Below are 25,666 nucleotides of genomic sequence, written 5' to 3' on the forward strand. Positions count from 1 at the left end.
TCCAACACTGTGTCTCTCTCTAGGGCCCTGCCTTACCTTGGACCACACGTGAAGATCTGAAAGAATTGGATAGGTACAATATTAGTACTGCGATGAAAAATCCATCTGGCACTAGCCTATCAGAGGGCAAGGTGGAGCTATGACCATAATGCCTGGATACAGTGCATTCGGTATTCAGACCCCTTGACTTGTTCCACATTCTGTGTACTTTCTGAACGCACTGTATCCAGAACTTTCAGATCTACCTGAGGTGTCTAGGACAAAAGGTTGTTTCTGGACTCGGTCCAGGTCTCTCAATCCCAATGTCAAAAACCCCTTTAGCACTACCAAATAAATGAGGCACCATTCACTATCCAGGACTAATCAACCTCGCAAAAGGCTCTTGCAAGGAATAAAGATTAAGACAACCAAGGCTCTGGAGGCAACATGAAATCCTTCCCAAGCAGACGGGAGACACCAAAACAAGCAAAAGGATGAACTATAATAGACTAACCCTCATCATTACCCATCCTGCCATGTCCACCATCAACACCCAATCAGAGATATGGACCAATGAAGGTAACCCTAATCCCTACCGGTTACCCATCCTGCCCTGTCCACCATCAACACCCAATCAGAGATATGGACCAATGAAGGTAACCCTAATCCCTACCGGTTACCCATCCTGCCCTGTCCACCATCAACACCCAATCAGAGATATGGACCAATGAAGGTAACCCTAATCCCTACCGGTTACCCATCCTGCCCTGTCCACCATCAATACCCAATCAGAGATATGGACCAATGAAGGTAACCCTAATCCCTACCGGTTACCCATCCTGCCCTGTCCACCATCAACACCCAATCAGAGATATGGACCAATGAAGATAACCCTAATCCCTACCGGTTACCCATCCTGCCCTGTCCACCATCAACACCCAATCAGAGATATGGACCAATGAAGGTAACCCTAATCCCTCCGGTTACCCATCCTGCCCTGTCCACCATCAACACCCAATCAGAGATATGAACCAATGAAGGTAACACTCTCTCTAATCTAATCCAAACCTCCAACCCCACAATCAATTTAGTCAGTGGAAAATTCATCTTGGAGAAGTTGGACTGGATCTTTTGTAGTGCTTGCCTGGCTACCCAAACTCCTTTGCTCCGGCCAAATGCTACGCCTACGGACGTTAGATCCAGACTCATTACCTCCCCAACGATTTCTAGTTGGTCCCAGAAACTGATGGGTTGGGCCAGAGCCAGAACACACACGGGTAAAGCAGCGTTCTTGAAAATTCGTCATTGGCTTTGATACTCTGATTGGTTAGAGATGATCCAACTTTGATTTTTACAATACCCTCATTTTGACCACAAACGACTGAAGTATGGATCGAACGATAGAGCAGTTTGACTTGTCAGGCAAGTGTAGAGCTAGATCCAGATACTGGTAGGAATATAGGGTGACTAACTTTCTTGATTGTGCGGAACAGTCCTGCTTTTGGCCCTTTGTTTGTGCAACCAAACAATTTTGTCCCGCATTTTTATCAACAAATGAAAACAACACTTTCAAATATTTCAGTCAGACTTCCCATTTATTTGATGAGAATTGACATTCCAACCAGTCTCTATTGTGGTCACGTTGTGCTCAATGACAAGATCATAAGGATGTTGAACACTTCTCCAATCATTGTGAGATCTGATAATCTGTGCAGTGCAAGAAAGAGGCCAAAGTCATTATCGTCTAGTACTCCCACTTGTCCAAGATCCAACAGCATAACGGCTTCTGACATGTGTCGAGGCGAAACCGTGCAATATTCCATCTGTTCACTCCATGTCTCACAATATCTACAACCACACAGAACAGCAGCCTGCCTAGAACAGCAGCCTGCCTAGAACAGCCGGGCATAATTTATGACTACCATCTAGTTGAGAAAAATCAATATTTTTCTATAAATGGACAACAAACACCTAGGATTTCAAGGTTTCCTCAGAATTTCACATTGAAAAGGAGCCACAGTGATAGATAAATGAACGAGGTGTTCAGTGAAGTAAGTCCTTGAATGCGTTCTGAGCTGAACTCCTCACCATCCTTCTCTGTAAGATCAATGAGAGGTTATGGTACAGTACTGGAAAATAACACAACAAACCTGAGGCTCTTACAGAAGTAGTACTGTACCTCCAATGAGTTACAATTAAGGCACTAAAGTTCTTAAAGCAGGTAACATCAGGTGAGTTATATGGGAGCCATGCTAAGAATTAGCTCAGTCAAGTGAATTTGATAATCCATTTAGCACCAGGGCTTCAAGTTCATCGTGACTCTTTGGTCTACGATGTTCATGCTTTGGGGTGTGGCTGTCAAGTCTATGATACACCTTGAAAGGAGATGTATCATAGAATGATCCCGCAGGTGAAGAAGCCGGATGTGGACATCCTAGGCTGGTGTGGTTACATGTGGTCTGCGATTGTGAGGCCGGTTGGACTTAGCCAAATTCTCTTAAATTAAGTTGAAGGCGGCTTATTATAGAGAAATTAACATTAGATTTTCTGGCAACAGCTCTGGTGGACATTCCTGCAGTCAGAATTCCAATTTCACACTCCCTCAAAACTTGAGACATCTGTGGCATTGTGCTGTGTGACAAAACTGCACATTTTAGAGTGTGGCCTTTTATTGTCCCCAGCACAAGGTGTTGTTTAATCAGCTTCTTGATATGCCACACCTGTCAGGTGGATGAATTATCTTGGTAAAGGAGAAATGCTCACAAACAGGGACTTAAACAAATTAGTGCACAACATTTTTGAGAAATTAGCATTTTGTACATATGGAACATTTCTGGGGTATTTTATTTAATCTCATGAAACATGGAACACTTTACATGTTGTGTTTATATTTTTTGTTCAGTATAAATACAAGTTAATTCATCTTCAATCTTTGGTCTAGAACCTTCAGCTTTTGGTTGAAGAGGTTTTGCTGATGAATGGATCTCTGAAATGCGTCATGGCATCGTTTTTGAAATGTAAACAATGACTGATTAGAAAGGCTGAGCATGATAAATAAAATGAAGAAAAAGTCAATATCGTCAAGGTTATTGCAAAGAAAACATGAACACAAAACCCTTTTTATCTGTAACTCTGGTGTTCTGCAGCAGACAGGTCACTCATTGTGTTGGGACCCTCCATGTTCCAGTGCATCCCGTAGACTTTTAGTACAGATCACTGCACAGGTCAGGGGCCTTTATCAGCACCAGACACAATACAGCTGTTGCAGCCTACTGTAATTATTACACAAATTAGGACACAAGGGAGGACACATTAGTTCCTAGTTTTGGTCCCTCAAAAAGGACAGAGCAGTCTTGAGACAACATCTTTACTTCAACAAATATATACACCCTTCCCCAAATAATGTGTTTATTGTCACAGTCTAAGACCGTTTGAGATAAATAAATCCAATAGGGGTACACAAACCTAAAGCTTGGGATGTAACAAGTAAACAATAACTCATATTATAAGAGATGTCTTCATTCACACGATACAGACATGGAAAGTGAGTCATTGGTGAAATTATTGAGACCTAAAAACATCTTATGGGCAGTGGTGATCTGGACATATTTTCTCAAGATGCATTATGCCAACGCCTGCCACACCCAGAGTGGACACACCATAGACTGCATAGGGACACACACACACACACCACTATTATGACAACGGCCATCCCCAACCGGCAGCCTGACATACACACAGGGGCTTGAGCATTGAGGTTGTGTCCACACGAGCTCCTCCCCAAACACTGCCTGCATTCCCAGCTCAGTCAAGGCCAAAAATACACCCTTTCTCCTCCCCCACCCTGTCAAAAAAGGGAGAAAATGAAGACGCTTCAAACTAAATACACAAGTATGCACAAAGAGCAACCAAAGTGAATATAAATAATCAAATCATAACAGGAACATTGTTTTGGTGATGGTGAAATAGGATAACAAAAGTTGTACTGTATATCGATCATTACATTTTCCCAGAACCCATTGTGTTAGTTCTGCTGTATTGAAATCTAATAATGGCTAACTGTACTTCAAAGCAATAGCATGCTAGCTGTTCCCATAGACTACCAGTCATTGTGCTAACGCTAGCTGGCAACTTCCTTCAAACTGCACACAGAGACATAAAAATGGTATCATCTGACTCTGGGGAGGTAGATAATCTCCATGTATCCCTTTAATAGAAATGGAATTCTAAGTCCTTTAAAAAAAAAAACATGTATAACCGTGAACAACTTCTGACATCATTGAAATAAATAATCAGAATCACTAGAAAGTAGAACCAAAATCAGTAACCCTATGAATGTGAAATTCAAGGTCGTAGCAGTATGACAGGCACCGGGACCCACTTGTAATGCACAGCTCCCCTTCTAGGGCTTGCGGGTATGATTAAGCTATGCCTTATGCCTATAATTGTTTGATCTCTACATCTGAGCGGCCGGAACGTGTCTGCACTTTCAGGAAGAGATTAGCTCAAATCCTCACACACACACACACACACACACACACACACACACACCTTATCATCATGCCGAAAACTAGCAGCTTATCTTTCCCGACAGGCTAGCCTTTGAAGTAGGAATGGGCATTTGACATTTTCTTTACTGTTCGAGTACTCGCATGATTTCTTCTCACCCCAAGTACTCAAATAAAAAATAATTAATATTTACCTACCTACCTACCTACCTACCTACCTACATCCGTTCAAAAGTTTGGGGGTCACTTGGAAATGCCCTTGTTTTTTGTCCATTAAAATAACATCAAATTGATCAGAAATACAGTGTAGACATTGTTAATGTTGTAAATGACTATTGTAGCTGGAAACAGCAGATTTATCTGGAATATCTACAAAGGCGTACAGAGGCCCATTATCAGCAACCATCACTCCTGTGTTCCAACGGCACGTTGTGTTAGCTAATCCAAGTTTATCATTTTAAAAAGGTTAATTGATCATTAGAAAACCCTTTTACAATTATGTTAGCACAGCTGAAAACTGTTGTTCTGATTAAAGCAGCAATAAAACTGGCCAAATTAGACTAGTTGAGTATCTGGAGCATCAGCATTTGTGGGTTTGATTGTAGGCTCAAAATGGCCAGAAGCAAAAAACTTTCTTCTGAAACTCGTCTATTCTTGTTCTGTGAAATGAAGGCTATTTCATGTGAGAAATTGCCAAGAAACTGAGGATCTGGTACAACGCTGTGTGCTACTCCCTTCACAGAACAGCGCAAACTGGCTCTAACCAGAATAGAAAGAGGAGTGTGAGGCCCTGGTGCACAACTGAGCAAGAGGACAAGTACATTAGAGTGTCTATTTTGAGAAACAGATGCCTCACATGTCCTCAACTGGCAGCTTCATTAAATAGTACAACAAAACACCAGTCTCAACGTCTATAGTGAAGAGGTGACTCCAGATCATAACAATGCCTAATGTATCCTAACCATTACTGATAACAAATCCTAATCCATTTAGTTACATAGGGCATTTATAGGCATTTAATTTTGTAGGCCTAAACAGAGCTTGTGTGAACACAATTGAGTGAAAGAGACACGGAGGGGAAAGGGAATTTAGGGCGAAGAACGGCTTGGTTTCTTTTTTGTTGTACCCCGCAAAAGCACATGTACAAATGGAACACTAGAGTTTAATCAAATTAACGTAATCTTCAAGAGAAAATTTTACTTGCCTGTTCGGGCAGTCACAAAGCACATTCCACCAAATAGTTTTGCGGTATTTGAAAAAACAAACATGTAATCTCTGGTTAAAGATTGAGCTTTGACGTCCGTTCGACTACTCACACCCATCCTTACTTTGAAGGGATACAAATAAAACAAACGGTAGTGTTAGAAAAACCCAAACAAGTGCAGTTGGATTCATATTACATTGGGGTGATTGTGTCAAGACATCGTTCTATTGCTTCAGTATTTGGTGAAGGCTCTGCCAAGTATGCCCAGCTCCATTTAAAAGCTTTAATAGCACAAATGGTTTCCTCCAACTCGGCATAAACAGTTCCATACGTACAGCCCACTTATGGTGAGAGAGGGAGCATGATCTGACAGGATCCAGAAAAAGACCTAACACCCTTCCCATCGCCCTCCAATGTCAGCATGTAGTGTCAGATCACTTCCTGGGCCACTGGTATGAATGACAGCCGCATACGAGAATGACTTCCCTGACCCCCGTATCCAACGCCATCTCCACCACCCGGCTGTGTCCGTTTCTCTCTAGTTCGCATAGTTGGGACGACTGTATCTGCCCCCATGCCTATCTAGTGACTGGGACACCAAGTTAACAACCCCAAAACAACAATATGAGTATTAATATGAACTATCTTTTCATGTCAGAGGGAGGAGGAGCGGCTTTGAGATCAGTCATAATCAGCGTTGTGCCGCCCCATCCCATCCCATTCCAAGGACTAGAGCACGTGCCCAAATCAGTGGGCGAATTGCCACATATTTACAATACACACAAGACTGGCGTCTCTGGTCTGTTTGGAAATGCCTGGCCTCTTATTGTAACAATTGTACCCAGAAAAAAATATTAGAGAGAAGAATGTGTGTCCTTTCTGCTACTGAGTGTGTTGTTGGAGAGTTATATTTGTCCTGTTGAGCGAGTCTATAGCAGGAATAAATACCAAAAGGGCAACATTCCTGTGGTGCTCACCGAGATAGACATTCTGATGAACCATCCTGTGTTGCGGCAGGGACTGGGAGACTAGTCAGGATTAGTGATGTACAAATATGACAATTTTGGCCGATACCGATATTTTCCTTGCCAAAAAACCTGATACCGATAACCGAGATTTTAGCCGCTTTTTAAGCACAGTTAAATAGTTAACACACACACACGGAGGTCTAAGGCACTGCATCTCAGTGCAAGAGGCGTCACTACAGTCGAATCCAGGCTGTATCACATCCGGACGTGATTGGGAGACCTGTGGGTCAATGTTCTTAACTGACTTGTCTAGTTAAATAAAGGTTGTTTTTACACACACACACACACACACACACACACACACACACACACACACACACACACACACACACACACACACACACACACACACACACACACACACACACACACACACACACACACACACACACACACACACACACGTTCATTTGTTCAGTCGTTTCATTCTCAACCAGGATTTCTATGGATCACTGTCTGGATCTCTGCTATGGAACACCGTTTGGGTCTTTGACGTGTCAAATAAGCTTGTTGACCAATCAGGACCTGAATATGACTGCACGTCACTTAATAATTTAACGCGTTCATACATTTTTCTACGTAGTCATTACACATTGATTACACTATTTCATATGTCACACCGATTCGTCGATACGTGTGCTATGATGCTGGTAAAGTAGTCTCGCGCACACCTACAGTACTGGTCATAAAATAAAACTAGCTAGCTCATGGATGCAAACAATGTTCTTCCCCAAAAACATTGCAAAACAAAATATTATGTTTCTGTAGCTATAGTTAGCTAGCTAGCTAGGCCTTCAAAATAAAAGTATGGCATAAACTGCAAATTCCACTATTGTGCCTTATTGTGGCTAGCTTCACAACACATAACTCGGTCCGGTCAAGCCTCACTAGACAGATGAAGCTAGCTGGCTGCTTATAACGTTAGCTTTGGGCAACAGGGTTAAGTAGCTGGCTAGCTATTAATTTTCATAAACTGAAATTCAATTTCAATAGGTGAACAACAAGTGGCAACCTAGCTAATACTTGCTCACAAGGATTCCTAAGTCATTGCTAAGAATATTGAAAATGACTGCAGTTTCTACTGGTCATTGTTTTCAGACTGGTTGTATTGGTACTAGCTAGGTACCAAGCTAAAGCTGGCTACCCAAGAAGTTGCGGTCGAACAAATGATGCTTTATTACCAAAGCAGTATTGTAAACACATCGTTCGTGGCCGGTGTTTGCAGACTTTTTGTACAGCTTTGACAGTGCTACTGTATCTTTTTTGACATGCAATGACCCAAAATGGCGGTCCATAGTATGCATGTCCTGAAGCTAATAGCAGTGACGCCATTACTGTGTGACTCCGGTAGGGCAACATCTGAAAAATAGAGCACTTGGTAGTGTGTACCGGTGCTCGACCACTCAGTGAAAGCCAACATCATCCACGACAGAGAACGGTTGATTGTCAAGGGCAATCTCGGCTTTAATGGATTTCGCCTTTGAGTTGTCTCGCTGAAATGTTCTTACACTTTCAAAATGACTGCTAGACTTGTTGACTGCGAGATCCACACAGCAGACATTGTGGGCTAGGTTAGGAATGTTGTGTAGCACAACATTTTACGTGGCGTCATTACGTCATTACACGTCAGCTTTGACATCGGTTTGCACATCGGCATTAAACTAGACAACGCGCCGATACCGATGTTGGCATTTTTAGCTAATATCGGCCGATTCCGATATGTTCACCAATATATCGTGCATCCCATAGTCAGGATCGAGGGAAAGATGAACGGAGAAAAGTACAGGGAGATGCTTGATGAAAACCTGCGCCAGAATGCTCAAGACCTCAGACTGGGGCAAAGGTTCACATTCCAACAGGACAAAGACCCTAAGCACACAGCCAAGACAACGCAGGAGTGGCTACGCAGGAGTGGCTTTGAATGTCCTTGAGTGGCCCAGCTAGAGCCGGACTTGAACCCGATCAAACATCTCTGGAGAGACCTGAAAATAGCTGTGCAGCGATGCTCCCCATCCAACCTGACAGAGCTTGAGAGGATCTGCAGAGAGGAATGGGAGAAACTCCCCAAATACAGGTGTGCCAAGCTTGTAGCGTCATACCCAAGAAGACTTGAGGCTGTAATCGCTGCCAAAAGGTGCTTAAACAAAGTACTGAGTAAAGGGTCTGAATACTTATGTAAAAACCTGTTTTTGCTTTGTCATGTGTGTGTGGATTGATGAGAAAAAAAAACTATTGAATCCATTTTTAGAATAAGGCAGTAACGTAACAAAATGGGTAAAAAGTGAAGGGGCCTGAAACATTCGAATGCACTGTACATTCTGATGAATCATCCGGGAGTGTACATTCTGATGGATCATCCGGGAGTGCTAACAGAGATATACATGTATATTCTGGTGAATCATCCGGGAGTGCTAACAGAGATATACATGTATATTCTGGTGAATCATCCGGGAGTGCTGAGATATACATGTATATTCTGGTGAATTATTCATGTCTGTGTAGTCAATGGAAAACAATCCTACATGGGAAAAAATGTAACATGTAACACATATTGTGTTCCGCACATAGGATACTGTGTTTTTACATTAGGTTCATGAACTACATATTCATTCATCCCTACATCATGAAAACACTAGCGTTCCAACTTCCGGATGTGCTTTAACATGGATGTAACATAACAACCTCATGATGCGTCTCAGGTAGACCCTGCTGTTACAGCATATGGTTAAAATTATACCTGTGGTGAGGGGTTTGTCAGAATGGGTGCTCACAAAACACACACACTCTCCCAGAGGGAGTGCAGTTAAACTGTGAATTCTGGCGCACTGATGTGAACTTCACCACTGTGGCTCCATGTTTTTCTGCTGGCTGGCAGGCTCTAAGATGCTTTGATGGCTTAACCAATGGGGAAATGTAAGCAATAGCCCAGGAACATCTGTTGGGAGTATAATCTGCAGGGCAAATCCATTGGCTTTAAATCTCTCTGCAGAGACACTCACATGGGATGCCTTCACACATTCTAGAATGAATGGAGTATGAGTGGTAAAGAGGAAAGCCTCTTAGTGATGAGAAACAAGTGGCTAGCCATGGCAACCAGGAAGAACTGAACTTTGCCCAGTGCTTTGTGCCAGTTTGAAAAGGGACTCCGTTCCCCTGTGGTCAAGCTCTTTGTAACTCCATGTTGGCTTAATTTGTTTGACAAGTGACAACTCTCATCATTTTCACAATGTTACAGAAAACGTGACATTAAAGTGTTTGTTTTCTGACTTTTTACACCAATCTTAAAATTGTGCTACACTTTTTTGCATTGCAATTTCAGAAAATGTCAATAGTGGAATGATAGCGTTTCACAATATTACTTACCCACCAGTGTTGTGATTGGCTGTGATACTCCCCTATTGATTTCTCCCGCAGGAGCGGCCTCTGTTGTCAAAATGGTAAAGCTGTTCTGACTTTGTGGCTGTGTTACGTAGTGGAAATCGCTCTGTAATTTCCTGTCTGCTAAAATTCTACACTGTTCGCTCAATTTCAGTTTATGCGAGAAAACAAGCACGGAATAGTATAGGGAATCATTGTACCATCTAAAATCGCTGTGAAATATATTTTGTAACACTTTTATTAATCAGTTTCTTACTTCGAGAGAAGTTCCGAGTGCGGTCAGACTCAGCAATCAACTGTTTCGTAAAGAACTTGCGAAACCAGTTCAGAGAACTTCCGAGTAAGAAACAAATGAAAGATTGGGGTTAAAAAGTCAGAACTATCCCTTTCAAATGCTAGCTCCCAACTATCGACATCGGTCAAACAAAATCCCACAATGTTAAACCATCCCCTGAAGTAATACAGTGTCAACAGGTTGCTACCACAGAGACTAATAGCATCCTTAAATAAGGCAGTGGTAGATTTAGAACAGCAACATGAGCTAGGCTAGAGACAGCATGGCTACTCTGGCCCGCCAGCTCCATATCTGAATTCCATCCCACATTCCATTGGAATTCCGCTACGATTCTCTGCAGAGTCCAGGAGAGGGAGAGAGGGAGGGCTCTTTTTTGGGCCCCTTGTCACTGGCAAAAGGGAGAGGAACACACTAATTTTATTTATTCCCGAAGGCTTGCAAGAATGTAAGGGAACCGATTGAGAATCTCGGTTGGCATGTTGACGGAAAATAGCGGGCAATCTACACAACCAAGCAGAAACAAGGTAGCAGAGGAGGAATGTCGAGCAGTTGAAAATGACAGCTATATACTTCCCTCTGGGGTAGAAACCCTAAAAATGTAACTTGTAGACAAATAAGTCTGGTGCAGTTGAATCTTCTGGTGTCTCCTTCAAGCCCTTCAGCATCTTTTGGAGTAGACTACTACAGAGATATGCAAGCATGGCTGTTCCAAAGTCATGTTGCTCTTTTGTGACTCTTCCAACAAACTGATAGGAAGTCAGCCAAACAATGTTTGGAATAAAAAATAAATTAGAAAAACACATTCCACTTTTCATCAGGGATGCTTTGGAGAAAACAAGACTGAATTTTTGTTGGCTTTCAGTGGGGGAGGTCTGAAAAGGAAGTCTTCCTTCACTTCAACCAAGTGCATTCTTCACCCTCTGCCCACAGCTTAGTTGGATCAGAATCATATCCAGATAGAGATATGACACTGTTGATTCTAAAAGTTGTGCGAAACAGGTGTTGCACTACAACTAAATGACCTTGGCTAAGATTATGTTTACGAGATCAAAGTAACTGGGTTGGTTCACACCATCTTAACAAAGCCATGGTCAGCTCAGGCGATACAACATCCTCCCTGCATGCTTTCTGAGAAAATGCCAGTGAGTTAGTGGAATACCTCCTTTGTGGAGTGAATGGAGTTAGCCACTTAGTTTTTAATCCAATTAGACTGTGAAACCACGGCATTCTTGGGAGTTGTGTGCTCTCAGAAAATGCCTGTGTCAAACTAATTGTGGTAACATTTGTGACCTGCACTCGCGACAAGGCCGCCGGGCCAGGCAGGCAGCCTGGTGGAGCTGAAGTCATCAAAGGAGAGTTAACCAGGATACTTTTTTATTTAATATTTATTTAACTAGGCAAGTCAGTTAAGAACAAATTCTTATTTACAATGACAGCTTACACCGGCCAAACCGTGACGACGCTTGGCCAATTGTGCGCCGCCCTATGGGACTCCCAATCACAGCATGTTTGTGATACAGCCTGGATTTGAACCAGGGTGTCGTGACGGGCACTGAGATGCAGTGCCTTAGACCAGCTGTGTGACTCGGGAGCCTGGTTTAGCCATATGATAAAAGAGAAAGGCCCTGTTACAATCGGAACGGATACAAGGGACAACCCCCAAGTCACAAAGAACTTTTGCAAAGATCGTCAATTCTGGATTCATTTTCAAATGATCACGTTCAGTCAAATTTGTGAGTTTGACTGATCTAGAAAGCACTAAAGAAAACAGGCCTGAATTGCATGTGTGAACTGTGAACATGACAGGTCTGTGTGTGTCAAAGCGCATCAGGAAGTCAAAGTTGCCTGGTTTTGATAGCACGGTTGTGATGAGGAATTGAGGAAAATTCCAACGGCTAGCATAATGCTGGAGAGCTTGTTCCCAGATGTGTGTGTAGACTGGGTGGTAGCTTGTAAACCAGTGGAGGCTCTTCAAAGAAGGAAGGGAGGACCTTCCTTAGTAAATTTAATTTAAATTATTATTATTTTTTTTAAACATAATTGCTATATATATATATATATATATATATATATATATATATATATAATAATAAAATGTGGTGAATAGTTGACTTAGAAAGACAATAGTTGAACAGTTTTGAATTAATTAATTCAAAACTGTGTGTAGTGGTTATGATATGGTTCGGGAAGGTTTTTTCGCCTGGTCACATACAGCTGATGTGTTGTGCATTGAAGTCCACAAGCGAAGAGAAAAGGTAAGAAGAGAGCGCATAGATGCGTGAAGGAATACAACATGGCTGCTATGAAAGTTCATTGTGATCAGGGGTGTATTCATTCTGCCGATTCCGTTCAAAAGTTGATTAAATGGAAGCAAACGGAACGAGGATAAATGTACATTAATTTGTATTAAAAAAAGAAAACTAGTTTGGAACTGTTGGACTAATTATTACACCCTAGATCAGCTAGATACAGTGTGCAAGGCGGTATTGAATGTGTCACTACCTGAGTGCACCTACGTTGTAAACTTTCATTCATAGGCTAGGTTGTAGCAACCTCATGACGGGTATAGGGAAAATTATATAATGTAGTAACCTAAACCTATCGCTGTTACATTGAACTGGGTGAATGGAATATGAATGACAGTCATATAATATGCTGTAAATAAGGCCATGCTCATGAAAAAAAAAGATGTTTTTGTCCTCCCTCATCTTAAAACAGTACCGACCTCCACTGTTGTCAACACATAGGTGTTGGGGACAGGCCCTCTAATAGGTATTGTACACCGCACTGAATGTCTGTGTCACAAAAAAACTAAATGCCTCCAAGCCTGGCTATCTGGCCACTGTAGCTAGTAACGTTATAATTAAATGACAAAGGATGTTTCCATGAAGCAACCTGTTGGGAGTCAATGCAGTCATTAACTAGCTAGCACAACAGCTAGCTAGTTAGCATATCATGCTAACTGTTTCGATTATGTTAGCCAGCTAGCTAAAACTCTATCCATCTATAGGCTGTATGTGATAATAGAGTGAATTCAAATTGTTCCTTGGTCATCTTGCTAGCTAGTTCTCTAGCTGTGGCCATCTGGCTAGTATCAACATTAGCATTCTACAACAATAGCAGCATTAGCGCGGCTAGCTAGCCAACATTGGTTATAAACCATAAAGCAACACACAGGGACATGCATTGCGAAACAATGCTACTACCACCTTCTGGTTTGGAGTGTTTTAACAAGGTTGAGCAGCTGACGACCTTAAGGTCTTGACTGACGAAACTCTGTTCAGGAGGTGCCAAGTACTGTGAGCAAGCAAACTTTAGACAATCCTACCAGTAAGTTATTTTTTACAGCCTTGTTTGCCAGAGCACTACAACAACACTGCAGATGGTAAGACCTGGGGCAAGCTAAATGCTAAAATGGCATCTAACAGTCAGCAGAGCATCTGGTGGGAAAGTTGACACTTTACCATCTTTAGAGTGAGTAAGTATTGTCTATGTGCAAGAGTTTGCTACAGAACAAACCCATTTGGTTGATCAACAGTTTAAACAAGGCCTTATAACTTGGCTCCCATGTAGTGATCCTTCCTCAATTCAAACCAAGTATGATGTAACTGAAGTGGACGATTAGAGATGTCAATAAGCTGTCCGGTTATGGCATTTATGGGAGGAGAAAATGTTACAGGGCTGCTTCAGGAACCAGCGAACCTGAGGCACGCAGCCATGGGACCATGATATGAGCAGTGATGGGAGTTCCACATTCTTGCGCTTTCATTCCCACAGTGAAACAGGAAGTTGATATGCACGTCCTCCATGTTCACGTCGACTGATGTCTGCAAAGACGCAAAGTTCAGCCTCGAGCAAACTATTTTCAACTATATTCTATAACAAAGTAGTTAAGATACTTTGAGAGGGTAAAGTATGGCCTTGATTTTGACAGACAAGAACATAAAATTGTATTTCTATCATGGAAAAAGGCGCTTCATTCCAGACTAGAAATAAAAGTAGGTTTGTATATTCAATTACAGATGGTTACAGACTTAATTCAATATTCTAGTCAACAAATGTAGGCTATTCATGTAGATATTCTGAGAACTACCGTAAAAGCGGAGTGTGTGTTTATATGACATGGCAGCTGATTCTCAGCTGAATCCTGAAAAATGTCTTAATCTTGAAAGATGATTTCTAAAGCACAGGAAAACATAATGAGATTCCAATATCTTCAGTTTTCCAATCCTGTTATTAAATAATACTCCAGTTAGTCAAGACAATACCTTGTAAGGGGAAGACAAGGTAGGGCTACCAGTGGTATGGAGGGGGGGCCACGCTTACATTCCCAGTCAACTAAACAGTAGTAAACAGAGAGATTCCTTTATAAACATCCACTCGAGAGTTCGATCAGATCAGCATCTGCGTGCTAACAACATACTCTCTGTCAAACACAAGCTAACATTATAGTGGTGAGAATGACAATCTTTCCATCTGTCAGGTCTAGACAGAAGACAACACAGTCACTTGACAGATCACAGAGGCCAGTGGAAGGCAGATCTCCTAATGTAAGCAATGACACAGCTAGCGAGCTATGCCAAATATCTGCTAGTGTGTATGTACTGTACGCCTTGCTAGACACTGAAGGGGAACCCGACCGACCGTACACCTAGGCTGAGTGGCTTGGTGTAAAAGAGAGATCTCGTAGGTGTTCCCCTCCAGTGGCTCCTATGTAGACCATGAGGAGGGTCAAGTTTATCCACCACCACATGATTGACAGCGTGTTGTTCAACATGTCATGTAGGCTTTCTGCCGGTAAGGTAAAACATCATTCTTGGAAGCCAGGGGGTAATGAAAAATAATGATGATGAACAAAAACTTACATATGAGAATACCTTACATATGAGTAGTTAGTCTGAGGGCAATTCTGACACTACCAGGAAACAATGTATCCAGTCCTAATCCACCTCATTCTTTATTTTAATTTAACTAGACAAGTCAGTTAAGAACAATTTTTTTATCTACAATGATGGCCTACCCCGGCCAAACCCTAACGACGCTGGGCCAATTGTGCGCTACCCTATGGGACTACCAATCAAGGCCGGTTGTGATACAGCCTGGAATTGAACCAGGGTCTGTAGTGACGCCTCTTGCACTGAGATGCAGTGCTTTAGACCGGAGATGCAGTGCTTTAGACCGCTGCGCCACTCGGGAGCCCCATTCTACTCAACTTTTGTCAGAAACATTACAAAAACGGTACAATTGTGGCCTTTATAACTATCTACTTGTTTGTGTAGCTCAACAAGCAAATGATGTAGACAAAGTGCACAAGCCCCCACAAAGCTAATGCACGAAGTAACTTTAAAATGAGAAGCGCTGACACTGGTTGCTGAAGCTTAATCAAATACATTGTGTAAAAGTGCACTGGAGCTTGCAGGAGGTGAACAGCAAACTCAAATCTGGGGGGGATGATCAGCATCATAAACGATGATCTTGGACTGACTGAACTCGCTGGCATTTGAACACACAGTGAGCCCATTAGCAGAGTCGGGAATGCAAAACAAATGACTTATTTAGCTGGAGAAATAACAGTGCATGTTGCCTTGACCAAATTTGGCTGGCTGAAAACACTGACATGGAGCAGCCTGCGAAACACACACACACACACACACACATCTTCTAAACATGAGTCAGAGTGAGCAAGGACACACACTGTACTGACATCTGTTAAATCTAGGGTTTCTTTACTTATACTGTGCAAAAAAAATCTTCAAATGCAACAATTAACAATTTTATTGAGTTACAGTTCATAGAAGGAAAAATAAATAAATAAATTCATTAGGCCCTAATCTATGGATTTCACATGACTGGGGAGCCAGGCCCAGCCAATCAGAATTCGTTTTTCCCCACCAAAGGGCTTTATTACAGACAGAAATACTCCTCAGCACCCCTCCTCCCCCAAATCAGACGATCCCGCAGGTGAAGGCGGCGGATGTGGAGGTCCTGGGCTGGCATGGTTACATGTGGCCTGCGGTTGGAGGCCGGTATACTTTTAAAATTCTCTAAAACAACGTTGGAGGAGGCGGCTTATGGTAGAAAATGTACTTTAAAATCTCTGGCAACAGCTCTGTTGGACATTCCTGCAGTCAGCATGCCAAATGCACGCTCCATCAAAACTTGGCATTGTGTTGTGTAACAAAACTCCACATATTAGAGTGGTCTTTTATTGTTTCCAGCATAAGGTGCACCTGTGTAATGATCATGCTGTTTAATCTTGATATGCCATGCCTGTCAAGTGGATGGATTATCTTGGCAAAGGAGAAATGCTCACTAACAGGGATGTAAAACAAATTTGTGCACAAAATTTGAGAGAAACAAGCTTTTTGTGAATATGGAAGATTTCTGGGATCTTTTATTTCAGCTCATGAAACAAACACTTTACATGTTGCGTTTATATTTTTGTTCAGTATAGCTTGCCAATCCGTTACTATACAGTACAACCCGGGATACATTTTTTAAACGCTATTTATTAATTAAAAAAATGTGCAATATGCAGAAATCGCTCCCCCATTTCCTGGTTGCTAAAATTCTAATAGTTTGTCTTATTTCAGTTTGTGACAAAACAAGCAATATATAATGTAGAGAATCATTGTACCATCTAAACCACTGTGAAATATATTTTCAACAACCAAAAATATTGAATTTTTAGCTGGTGTACAAAACCGAATGTAAAAGACGCAAAAAACGGTACGTAAGAACGGGAAACATAGAAATAGCGCACATAGAACGCATCTACATCTTCTTAGACTTGCTTTCAAGTCTTTTGAAAGATCTATAAGTCTATAAGTCACATGTCTATGTTATTTTGGTGAGCTAGCCCAAAAAGTGACATATTGCAGCTTCAAAGCTATTTATTAAGGCGATGTTTTACAAGGCCATGGTTCAGCCAAAACTGCCACAATGTGCTCTTCCTAATGTGAGCATGCCTCAAAAAGGTGGAGCCAAATTCAGAGGAGCCAATAGTGGCAGTTATGGCACATTTGAATTCTGTTGTTGATGTCTGTAAACAGGAAGTTGCCTCACTGTGTACAATGATGTCATAGTGCTTAGTCCACCTTTTAACAAAGTGACCTGTAAATGTAGGTGGTACAGAGTGGATATCAAAAGATGGATGGGAGCAGTCCTAATACTATTTTATTGGCTGTAAAGGTTCCACATTACTTTCCTGTTGACGTTGCCAGTCTCCCACCCATGGGGCTTCCTCAGGGGAAGCTCTGAATGGCTGTCCAGGGAGAACATCCTGAGGCCATGTGGTCACTGTGCCAGGGGTCACTGTGGATCTGACTTCAGAAAAGGCCTAATGGCAGAGACCAGCTGGGACAATGCAACAGCATGAACATCACTTTGCAATGTTCCCCTTCCATTATTGAAATGAGCTACTGAGCTAACTCGGTCTTGCTCTTACATCTTACAAAATATTTGGCTTCAATCGATCTCAAATTGGTTGTAAATGGAATATTCTAGTTTGTGAGGATGTTGCATCAGAGAAACATGACAGTGATACATAGTTGCATTGTCTTGCAAAACCTACCTTTTCTCTGACTCATGCACTCAGTTGGTTGACGTCACATATACAGTAATTCCCCGGGAGGATACGTATAATTGTGCTATCCAGGAAGACATCCACCAGCCTAGACGGTGCTTTAGGAAATTACCAATATGTTATCTTTCACCTGCTTTGAATAGCCATAAGTGATCATGGTAGGTGTAATGCAAATACAAAAATCACTGGATATGAGTAGCAGTACAACTCACAGTCAGCACAGTTCAACCACTGACTTACAGTCCATTGTTGATGAAAGCTCTTGGAGTAAACCCTTAGAAAAAAAAAAATGTTGTAAACAGACATTCATTCACTCTGCACAAATGGGGAGTTTGGCAAACACTATGGAACACCACTGTTTTAGACCATTCAAATTAAGATCAGCTATGGAATATACAAAGTGCAATTTTGGCCCACAACGCAATAGTCCTGTACTTCCACATTGCTATTTTCATAAATAGATCTTCACTGTTGAATTTGATTAGATATTCAGGTTCTCAAAAAAGGTCATGCTCACTTCCATCATTTTGAGCAGCCAGCGTTTGAAATACACATTTCCTGTTCTGGTATATTTCACAGTGGATTCAAATGGCCGTTGTGAGTGAGATCATATTTTTTTGCCTTGAGTCAATCTTTTTTCCCTCCAAAGTTATACACAATCTGAACTTGCAAAGCAACAGCCAGGGCCAGCATCGACTGTGCCTTTTAATGTTGAGATATGGCTGGATAGATTTCATACATTTTCTTTAAGTCTGCAAACTGTCCAAATTCTATGTTTGGGTATTCTGCAAAAGATGATTGGGAGTAACATTGTCTTAGTGGAGTCTTTTGCCAAAACAGAAGGCTGAGACTTTAAAATGATGAAAATGGGAAATTAATCACAAAACATAGCAGATCAGATCTTGTTCCCTAGCCCATACCGGTTCTCTCTTTCTGTTCCTCCGTATTACCCTCATCTATTCATCTCTCAGGTTTTCTTGTTTGGTCTCTGAGATTACCAAGAACCCTTCCTTAAGGTGTGGGCTAACATGGCAACTTCAAAAAGATTCCTGGCCTAAATATAACATTTAACTGCAAGACCCATGCTGCTTAGGAGTCTAGACATCTACCGTGATATCTACGCTCAGCGGTAACACGCCTATTTAAACCAAGGGAGCCTGTCCATTTGTATGTGGAGGGAAAAAACATGATTGTTGATTTTATAGTGATGATGAAAAGATTGATACAGTTGCATATTTCAATATTATATTGATATTTGACTTCAATTATAAAAAATAAAATAAAAATTGTAAATGTTTTGCTACGGTAGGTATCGTTGGCACCAAAACTCCAATATTTTTCATCCTATAGCTTGTTCTCAATCTTCTTTTCAAATATTGAGCCAGCCTGTTTTTAGGACTAATTTCCCCGACTGACCAAAACTAGTTCTCATGCTGTCTCTTATCTCTCTGCAGCAGACATTTAGTGAGCAATTAGTTTGGAACATCAAAATCGCAATAAAATCCCAGGATCAAATCACAATACATATAGAATCGTGACAATAGCAATACATATCGTATCGGCACCTAAGTATCATGATAATATCGTATTGTGAGGTCCCTGGCAATTCCCAGCCATATTATTTTACGGAGTAAATATGTTTATATTTAACTAGGCACGTCAGTTAAGAACAAATTCTTAATTACAATGACAGCCTACCGGGGGGAACAGTGGGTTAACTGCCTTGTTCAGGGGCAGAACGACCAATTTTTACCTTGTCAGCTCAGGGATTCAGTCCATCAACCTTTCGGTTACTGGCCCAACGCTCTAACCGCTGGGCTACCTGCCTCTAACCGCTAGGCTACCTGCCTCTAACCGCTAGGCTACCTGCCTCTAACCGCTAGGCTACCTGCCTCTAACCGCTAGGCTACCTGCCTCTAACCGCTAGGCTACCTGCCTCTAACCACTAGGCTACCTGCCGTAGTGTTCAAGATATCAAATATGGTTTAAAAAAAAGTGCACAAAAAATTAAAAAATTAAAAAAACAGTTCTCCATTGCAATATTTCTCTCCTGCTTGTATTTACCACTTGAGAGAATGAAGCCCTTCAGTTTGTTTGGAGAATGTCAAAACATTTAGAGAGAAAACATTCTTGAGAACATGCATACTTGCCATGGTCAACGGGATTACTCACCTGTACAAACGCCTGTCAAACAACCATTCAGTCACATGCTGCCGTGTCAAATGGGTGCTTCGAGCACATTTTGGAGGCAAAACCTATGTGACCTTAGCAGTTTTAACTTAAGACAACAGTTAGAAATGGTGTACCAACAGGAATAGAAGTATGTTGCACCACCACAAGGGCGGTTCTACCATTTTAAACTGCCATTTCTACAGCAAAAGAAATACCACAATATTTTAGCTGGCAAGCACCCTTACGCATTATCTTGCAGCAGTGGAACCCTTGAGTGATTCCAACAGCTCGGCCTAGTCTAGAGCCATGTCTCTCCCTTGGGAAGTTAGTTATGTTTCCTGTCCATAGGATTAAAGATATTTCTGCAGTAGGAGCTCATTGCTATAAATGCCCTAAAAATAACTACATTACACATCCATAAGTTTAACATAAAACATGTAGTTATGTGATGGAGTGAATGCAGGGCATTGGGTTTGATGCCTCTTAAAGATGCTGCAGTGGACAGGAGAATCATAAATGACTATTAACTGCTGAAGAATGTGTTGTTAGGCCAGTATATAGGTCCTTGGAGATGCTCAGAGACATTTGTTGTTTGTATGAGTAGGTCCCTGTATAGGAGTAGGTCCCTGCCAACATGACAGGGTCTAGGCAAGATGGGAGCCATGAGATGAGAATAGTCAGACCCCAGATATGTTGAGAGACCAGAGTAGCCTGGTCCCAGATATGTTGAGAGACCAGTGTAGTTTGGTCTCAGATGTTAATGCCGTATAGCAAACATCTATGGTCACATGTTTATAAACCGATCTGGGACCAGGCTAGATCCAGAGGTGGAGCAGGGGCGCCTCCCACAGTGCACCTTTCTTGTGTAGTGTGAAGGTGCCCCTAGACACTGATCTTGGGTTTAGGTTAGGATTCATGAAACTGATCCTAGATCTGTACCTAGGAGAAACATCAGCCCGTACCCACCTCTCTGCTGCTGAGGAATCAGCAGGATCCTCCTGCAGCACCCACACACCCCTGAGGACAAAGGAGGCCTTCATTCCCCCAGAGCCAAGTACAATACCACACAGTTGTGGCCCTCAATAGCAACCTTGTTACCCAGGGGAGAGTCTGTGGCACATGCTGCTCCTAGCCTTGCCTTTGTCTGAGGCAGAGCTGGCTACGGTCATCGGCAGTGTAACGCATTGCCATTCACACTTTAATGGAGTGGCAATGGTGGCCATTGAGTAGCTTTCACTTTCAAAGCCTATATCGAAGTTGAAAAGAAACAGTGTAGCTGTTTTCCAATTTCTGGACAGAAAGTACAGGGCACATTTAGGACAGCCCATTTCCAGGTTCTGTAACACCTGGATCAAAATGCACTGACAGACACTTGCAACAGGGGCTCTATAATACAAAAAGATATATGTACAATATATTGCTTCATGTGTGATATCTTATGAATACCTTCAGACAAACTAAGCCATGTAAAGAATCAGACCAGTAACGGATCAGCAGACACCAGTGATGTAATTCATGATGAACATGCACAGTACACGCCATAGAAATAGAATGACTAGTAAGTGCACTTCTAGATGGCCTTGAGGCTCCATGACAGAGGAGCAAGGTGATAGTTTAAAATGCATCCAGACTAACTTCTGATACTGACAATAGCTTTACAGGATTAAAATAGGCATGGAAATAAAGCCAACATGCTGTTGGGCTGAATCACTCAACTCCTCATTGACGATGCACCGACTCATCTATTGAGCCTCTCAGTGTTCAATAGATACATGAAGTCCAGTTTGGCAGCTTGTATTTAATAAAGGCTGGGCCCTTTGTTGGCTTTTTGATTTTTCCATCATAGAAACATAAAAATGCGGAACATGAGTGTTATGGATGGACCATTTTCAGCTATGATGGTTAGACTACAACATCCACTTGTTTTATGTTATAAACACTTTCTTGTGAACGTTATGAAATAACCAGATAGGTACAAACATGGCAACTGACATTTTGTGAAAACACTTTTACCCTCCCTGTTGCTCAACAATGACTGTTTCTTTCAATAACCTAAACGAGGCACACATTCAAAACAGAATTGAATTCACAATACAAGCACAGAGACATGATTGAACTGAATGCGCTCTCAACCACCGATTAAAGAGTAACAGACAGTGAAACAGTCGAGAGCCTCAGGCAAAACCAAGCTTCTGACACTATCAGAGTCACACAAGACCGACTACTGGCCTAGGCTAGCCTCAAATAAATTATAATTATTGCTGTGTCATGAGCAATTTCTCAATGGCACCCGTCCCCCTCCCCACCAACTGTCACACGGCCTCGATGAGTGACTGTGTGCTGCTCAAGGACAGTGGTTGTTGGCTTTAATAATTAGGGTCTGTGTACACTTCCCACAGTTAACTGTTTAATCCAATTTATTTACTAGTTAACAATTTATAGAACTCGGCATTGCATGTGTCCTAACAGTAAGACATGTTGTAATAAAATCAGGTTAAGGTGTCGACACACACTGCAGAAAGAAAAAAAACACAGAAAACGGTATAAAAGAGTAGACTGTACAAAACCATAAAACTAAATGCCAGAAAATTCTAGAAGCAAATCACATCAATAACACCCCCCCCCCCCCATGTAGCAAGAATGTAGAAGTGCTGTTCTGAAGTCCACTGTGTGCCTTACTGCCTTCCCAAAGAACATTTACATGTAGCAACAGGAAACATGCCCTGCCGCGTTACCTGAACACTGCAGAGTCTAGCTAGGCCCTATCAAATCCCTCACCTGCAAGCATATATCAATCACATTGCTAGCTATTCATTGGCTCCATTTCTCCTGAGCCACATGTGTCCCCACAGCTACATAGTTTGTTCTGTCACACGGAAATGGTGACGCCACACCCCATCTTGGTGTTGGAATTCACACCCAGAGGCTGCATATTTTCTCTAGCTTGTTTGACAACTGCAGAACACACACACACACACACACGGCCTTGAAACATTATTGAAGAAGTTAAGGCAATCCAAACTACAACAATGGAAAAATATTAATCAACCAAAACTAGACCATGGAACACTTATTTGAAATGTGAATCTGTGTTAGGTAGGCTTCTCTATAGACAAAGCAAGGGTGCAAAAGGCATTGGGTTACACAATGACTGCTGTTAACTACATATACAGTAGCTTGTTATTTAAATCCAAATAGACACATTTTCATACAGGTTGGATACCATATTCTGGCTTCATGTAAAGTTTTAATAACGACCAGTCAAATGAGGTAACTGTTTACAGACAGCTACCCAACTCAGGCTGGCTGCCCAGAATATGAATATAGGTAGTGGTGATGACAGTGACTGAGCCAACCAACAGTGCGAATGATACAAAGTAACACACCTTAATGTAGTCTAGAGATTTAGGACGTGACACGGATACATTTGGCTAGGATTGTAGGCTGACCTAGTTGTATGGTTGTAGGGCAAATTCACTGCATACCAAAATGTACAGCGTGCTATGTGTTTAATGAATACAAATTCATTTTTTCCTTCTTTATTTACGAGCAATAGGCCAAGAACTGATATGTAATGCATGTATTCATGCCTTGAGGCACTGTTTCGCTTCCGTATTTAAAACACTTCTCTAGCTACAAAATTCCAGGAAATCGAAGTAACGATACAATGTTCAGTTTACGTATTGTTACATTCTCGTTTCAAAATCCTTTTTCTTTTCTTCTTCGATATGAGCTACGACTAGGCTACTGCTCTGAAATATTTGTCAAGAGGTAGCCTATTCGGCCCTCAAACTATTCGAAGTGCATAACTCGGTGAAGTGTAGAGAATGGAGGAGTTGAAAACTTCAAAATCGGACTTGACGTCACGCGCAGTCAGGCATAGTTCTGAACTAAAACACGTACATTGTATCTCGACTCACCTCTTAGTTCCTCTTCCGAAGATTTCCCGCTTTCAAAGGTGAAATATCGAAATTAAATCCCTTTCCCCAGCAGAAATGGTGTTCTAAATGCTGGTAAATGTCAGATAGTGATTTTTCAACTCCCTCCCTAGTCCCGTTCTTTAGAGGCGGTGGTACAAACTCCACCCTTCAGCGACTCAAAACCACAGCACACTATGATGCAGGCATGGGGCGGTGTATCAGGGGGACTCAGAACTTGTGGATTTCGTGTAAATCAACGTCAACTTTTCTATTAAACCGCAACGTCACTGAATTATTTGTGAATGACACATCTGCCTAACAAGCCACATTTTAAAAAGTCGACTAGTTACCAAATGCAGAGATTTGGTTACATCCGTCACCTCCCCCCCAAATAGATAAACTTAGTAAAGTAGTTTACTGTATAATGATAGTATAGCCACCAATTAATATAACCTATTAGACATCATTTGAAAGGAAATCGTAACAATAGGCCATTGACCAAAGGTCCTCCACATCAGGTCTAAAACATAACAGGTCAGCTAGGAATGTCATTTTGCGTCTGCTCTAGAAAACCGCAGAAATGCTGCCACCATTTGGTATAACAGTGCGTCTACAGGTGTATAAGTCTGTAAAATGGTGGAAAAGTTGTGCAACAAATCAAATCAAATTTTATTTGTCACATGCTTCGTAAACAACAGGTGGAGACTAACAGTGAAACGCTTGCTTTACGGATCCCTTTCCAACAATGGAGAGTTAATATAAAGATGCAAAAATAAAAATAGAAAATATTGACATGGGGAATAAATACACAGTGAATAATAAGGAGTAAAAAGTAACATGGCTATATACAGGGAGTACCCAATTTTCATACATACTTGAGTAAAAGTAAAGATACCATATTAGTCACCCTGTAGAATACTACTTGAGTACAAGTCTAAAAATATGTGGTTTTAAATATACTTAACTATTGAAAGTAAATGTAATTGCGCAAATATACTTCAAAATAAAAAGTAAAACTAATTTAAAATTCCTTATATTAGGCAAACCAGAATGGCACAATTTCTTGTTTTTTTTATTTACAGATAGCCAGGGGCACACTCCAACACTCAGACATAATTTACAAACTAAGCATTTGTGTTAGGTGAGTCCACCAGATCCGAGGCATTTAGGGATGACCTTGGATGTTCTCTTGATAAATGTGTGAATTTGACAATTGTCCTGTTCTGCTAAACATTCAGAATGTAACAAGTACTTTTGGGTGTCAGAGAAAATGCATGGAGTAAACATTACTTTACACCACTGCTTATGGCATGGGGGTCAATGCTGCTCAGGGTCCTGTTGGTTCCAGACTTGGTGCACTGGTACCGCTTGCCATGCGGTAGCAGAGAGAACAGTCTATGGCTTAGGTTAACACCTTGCAGTCCTGCATTATTTCAACCAAGTGCAGAGGTGACAACACCTCAGAAATTAGGATGCTTGACTTACAAATCAACCTTTGAGTAGGGTGAAAGTTTAACACCTTTTTACCTATTGGATACAGGTATTAGCATTGATGGCATTCACTGTACAGATAGGCAGATGTAGCCTGTAGTGGCAT

General features: G+C 41.6%; 1 protein-coding gene across 2 annotated transcripts in view; it reads right to left on the reverse strand.

The window, feature by feature from the left end:
* Window positions 1-24,293, reverse strand: part of LOC139408319 (talin 1) — a 160,602-nt gene extending 136,309 nt beyond the window's left edge. For both annotated transcript variants that reach the window (XM_071152056.1, XM_071152055.1), the window contains exon 1: window positions 24,070-24,293. The gene's annotated coding sequence lies outside the window, so the exon portion shown is untranslated. The remainder of the gene's footprint in view (window positions 1-24,069) is intronic.
* Window positions 24,294-25,666: the final 1,373 nt, after the last annotated feature.

Source organism: Oncorhynchus clarkii, chromosome 5 (assembly GCF_045791955.1).
Source record: "Oncorhynchus clarkii lewisi isolate Uvic-CL-2024 chromosome 5, UVic_Ocla_1.0, whole genome shotgun sequence".
In the NCBI taxonomy this organism is placed as follows: Eukaryota; Metazoa; Chordata; class Actinopteri; order Salmoniformes; family Salmonidae; genus Oncorhynchus; species Oncorhynchus clarkii.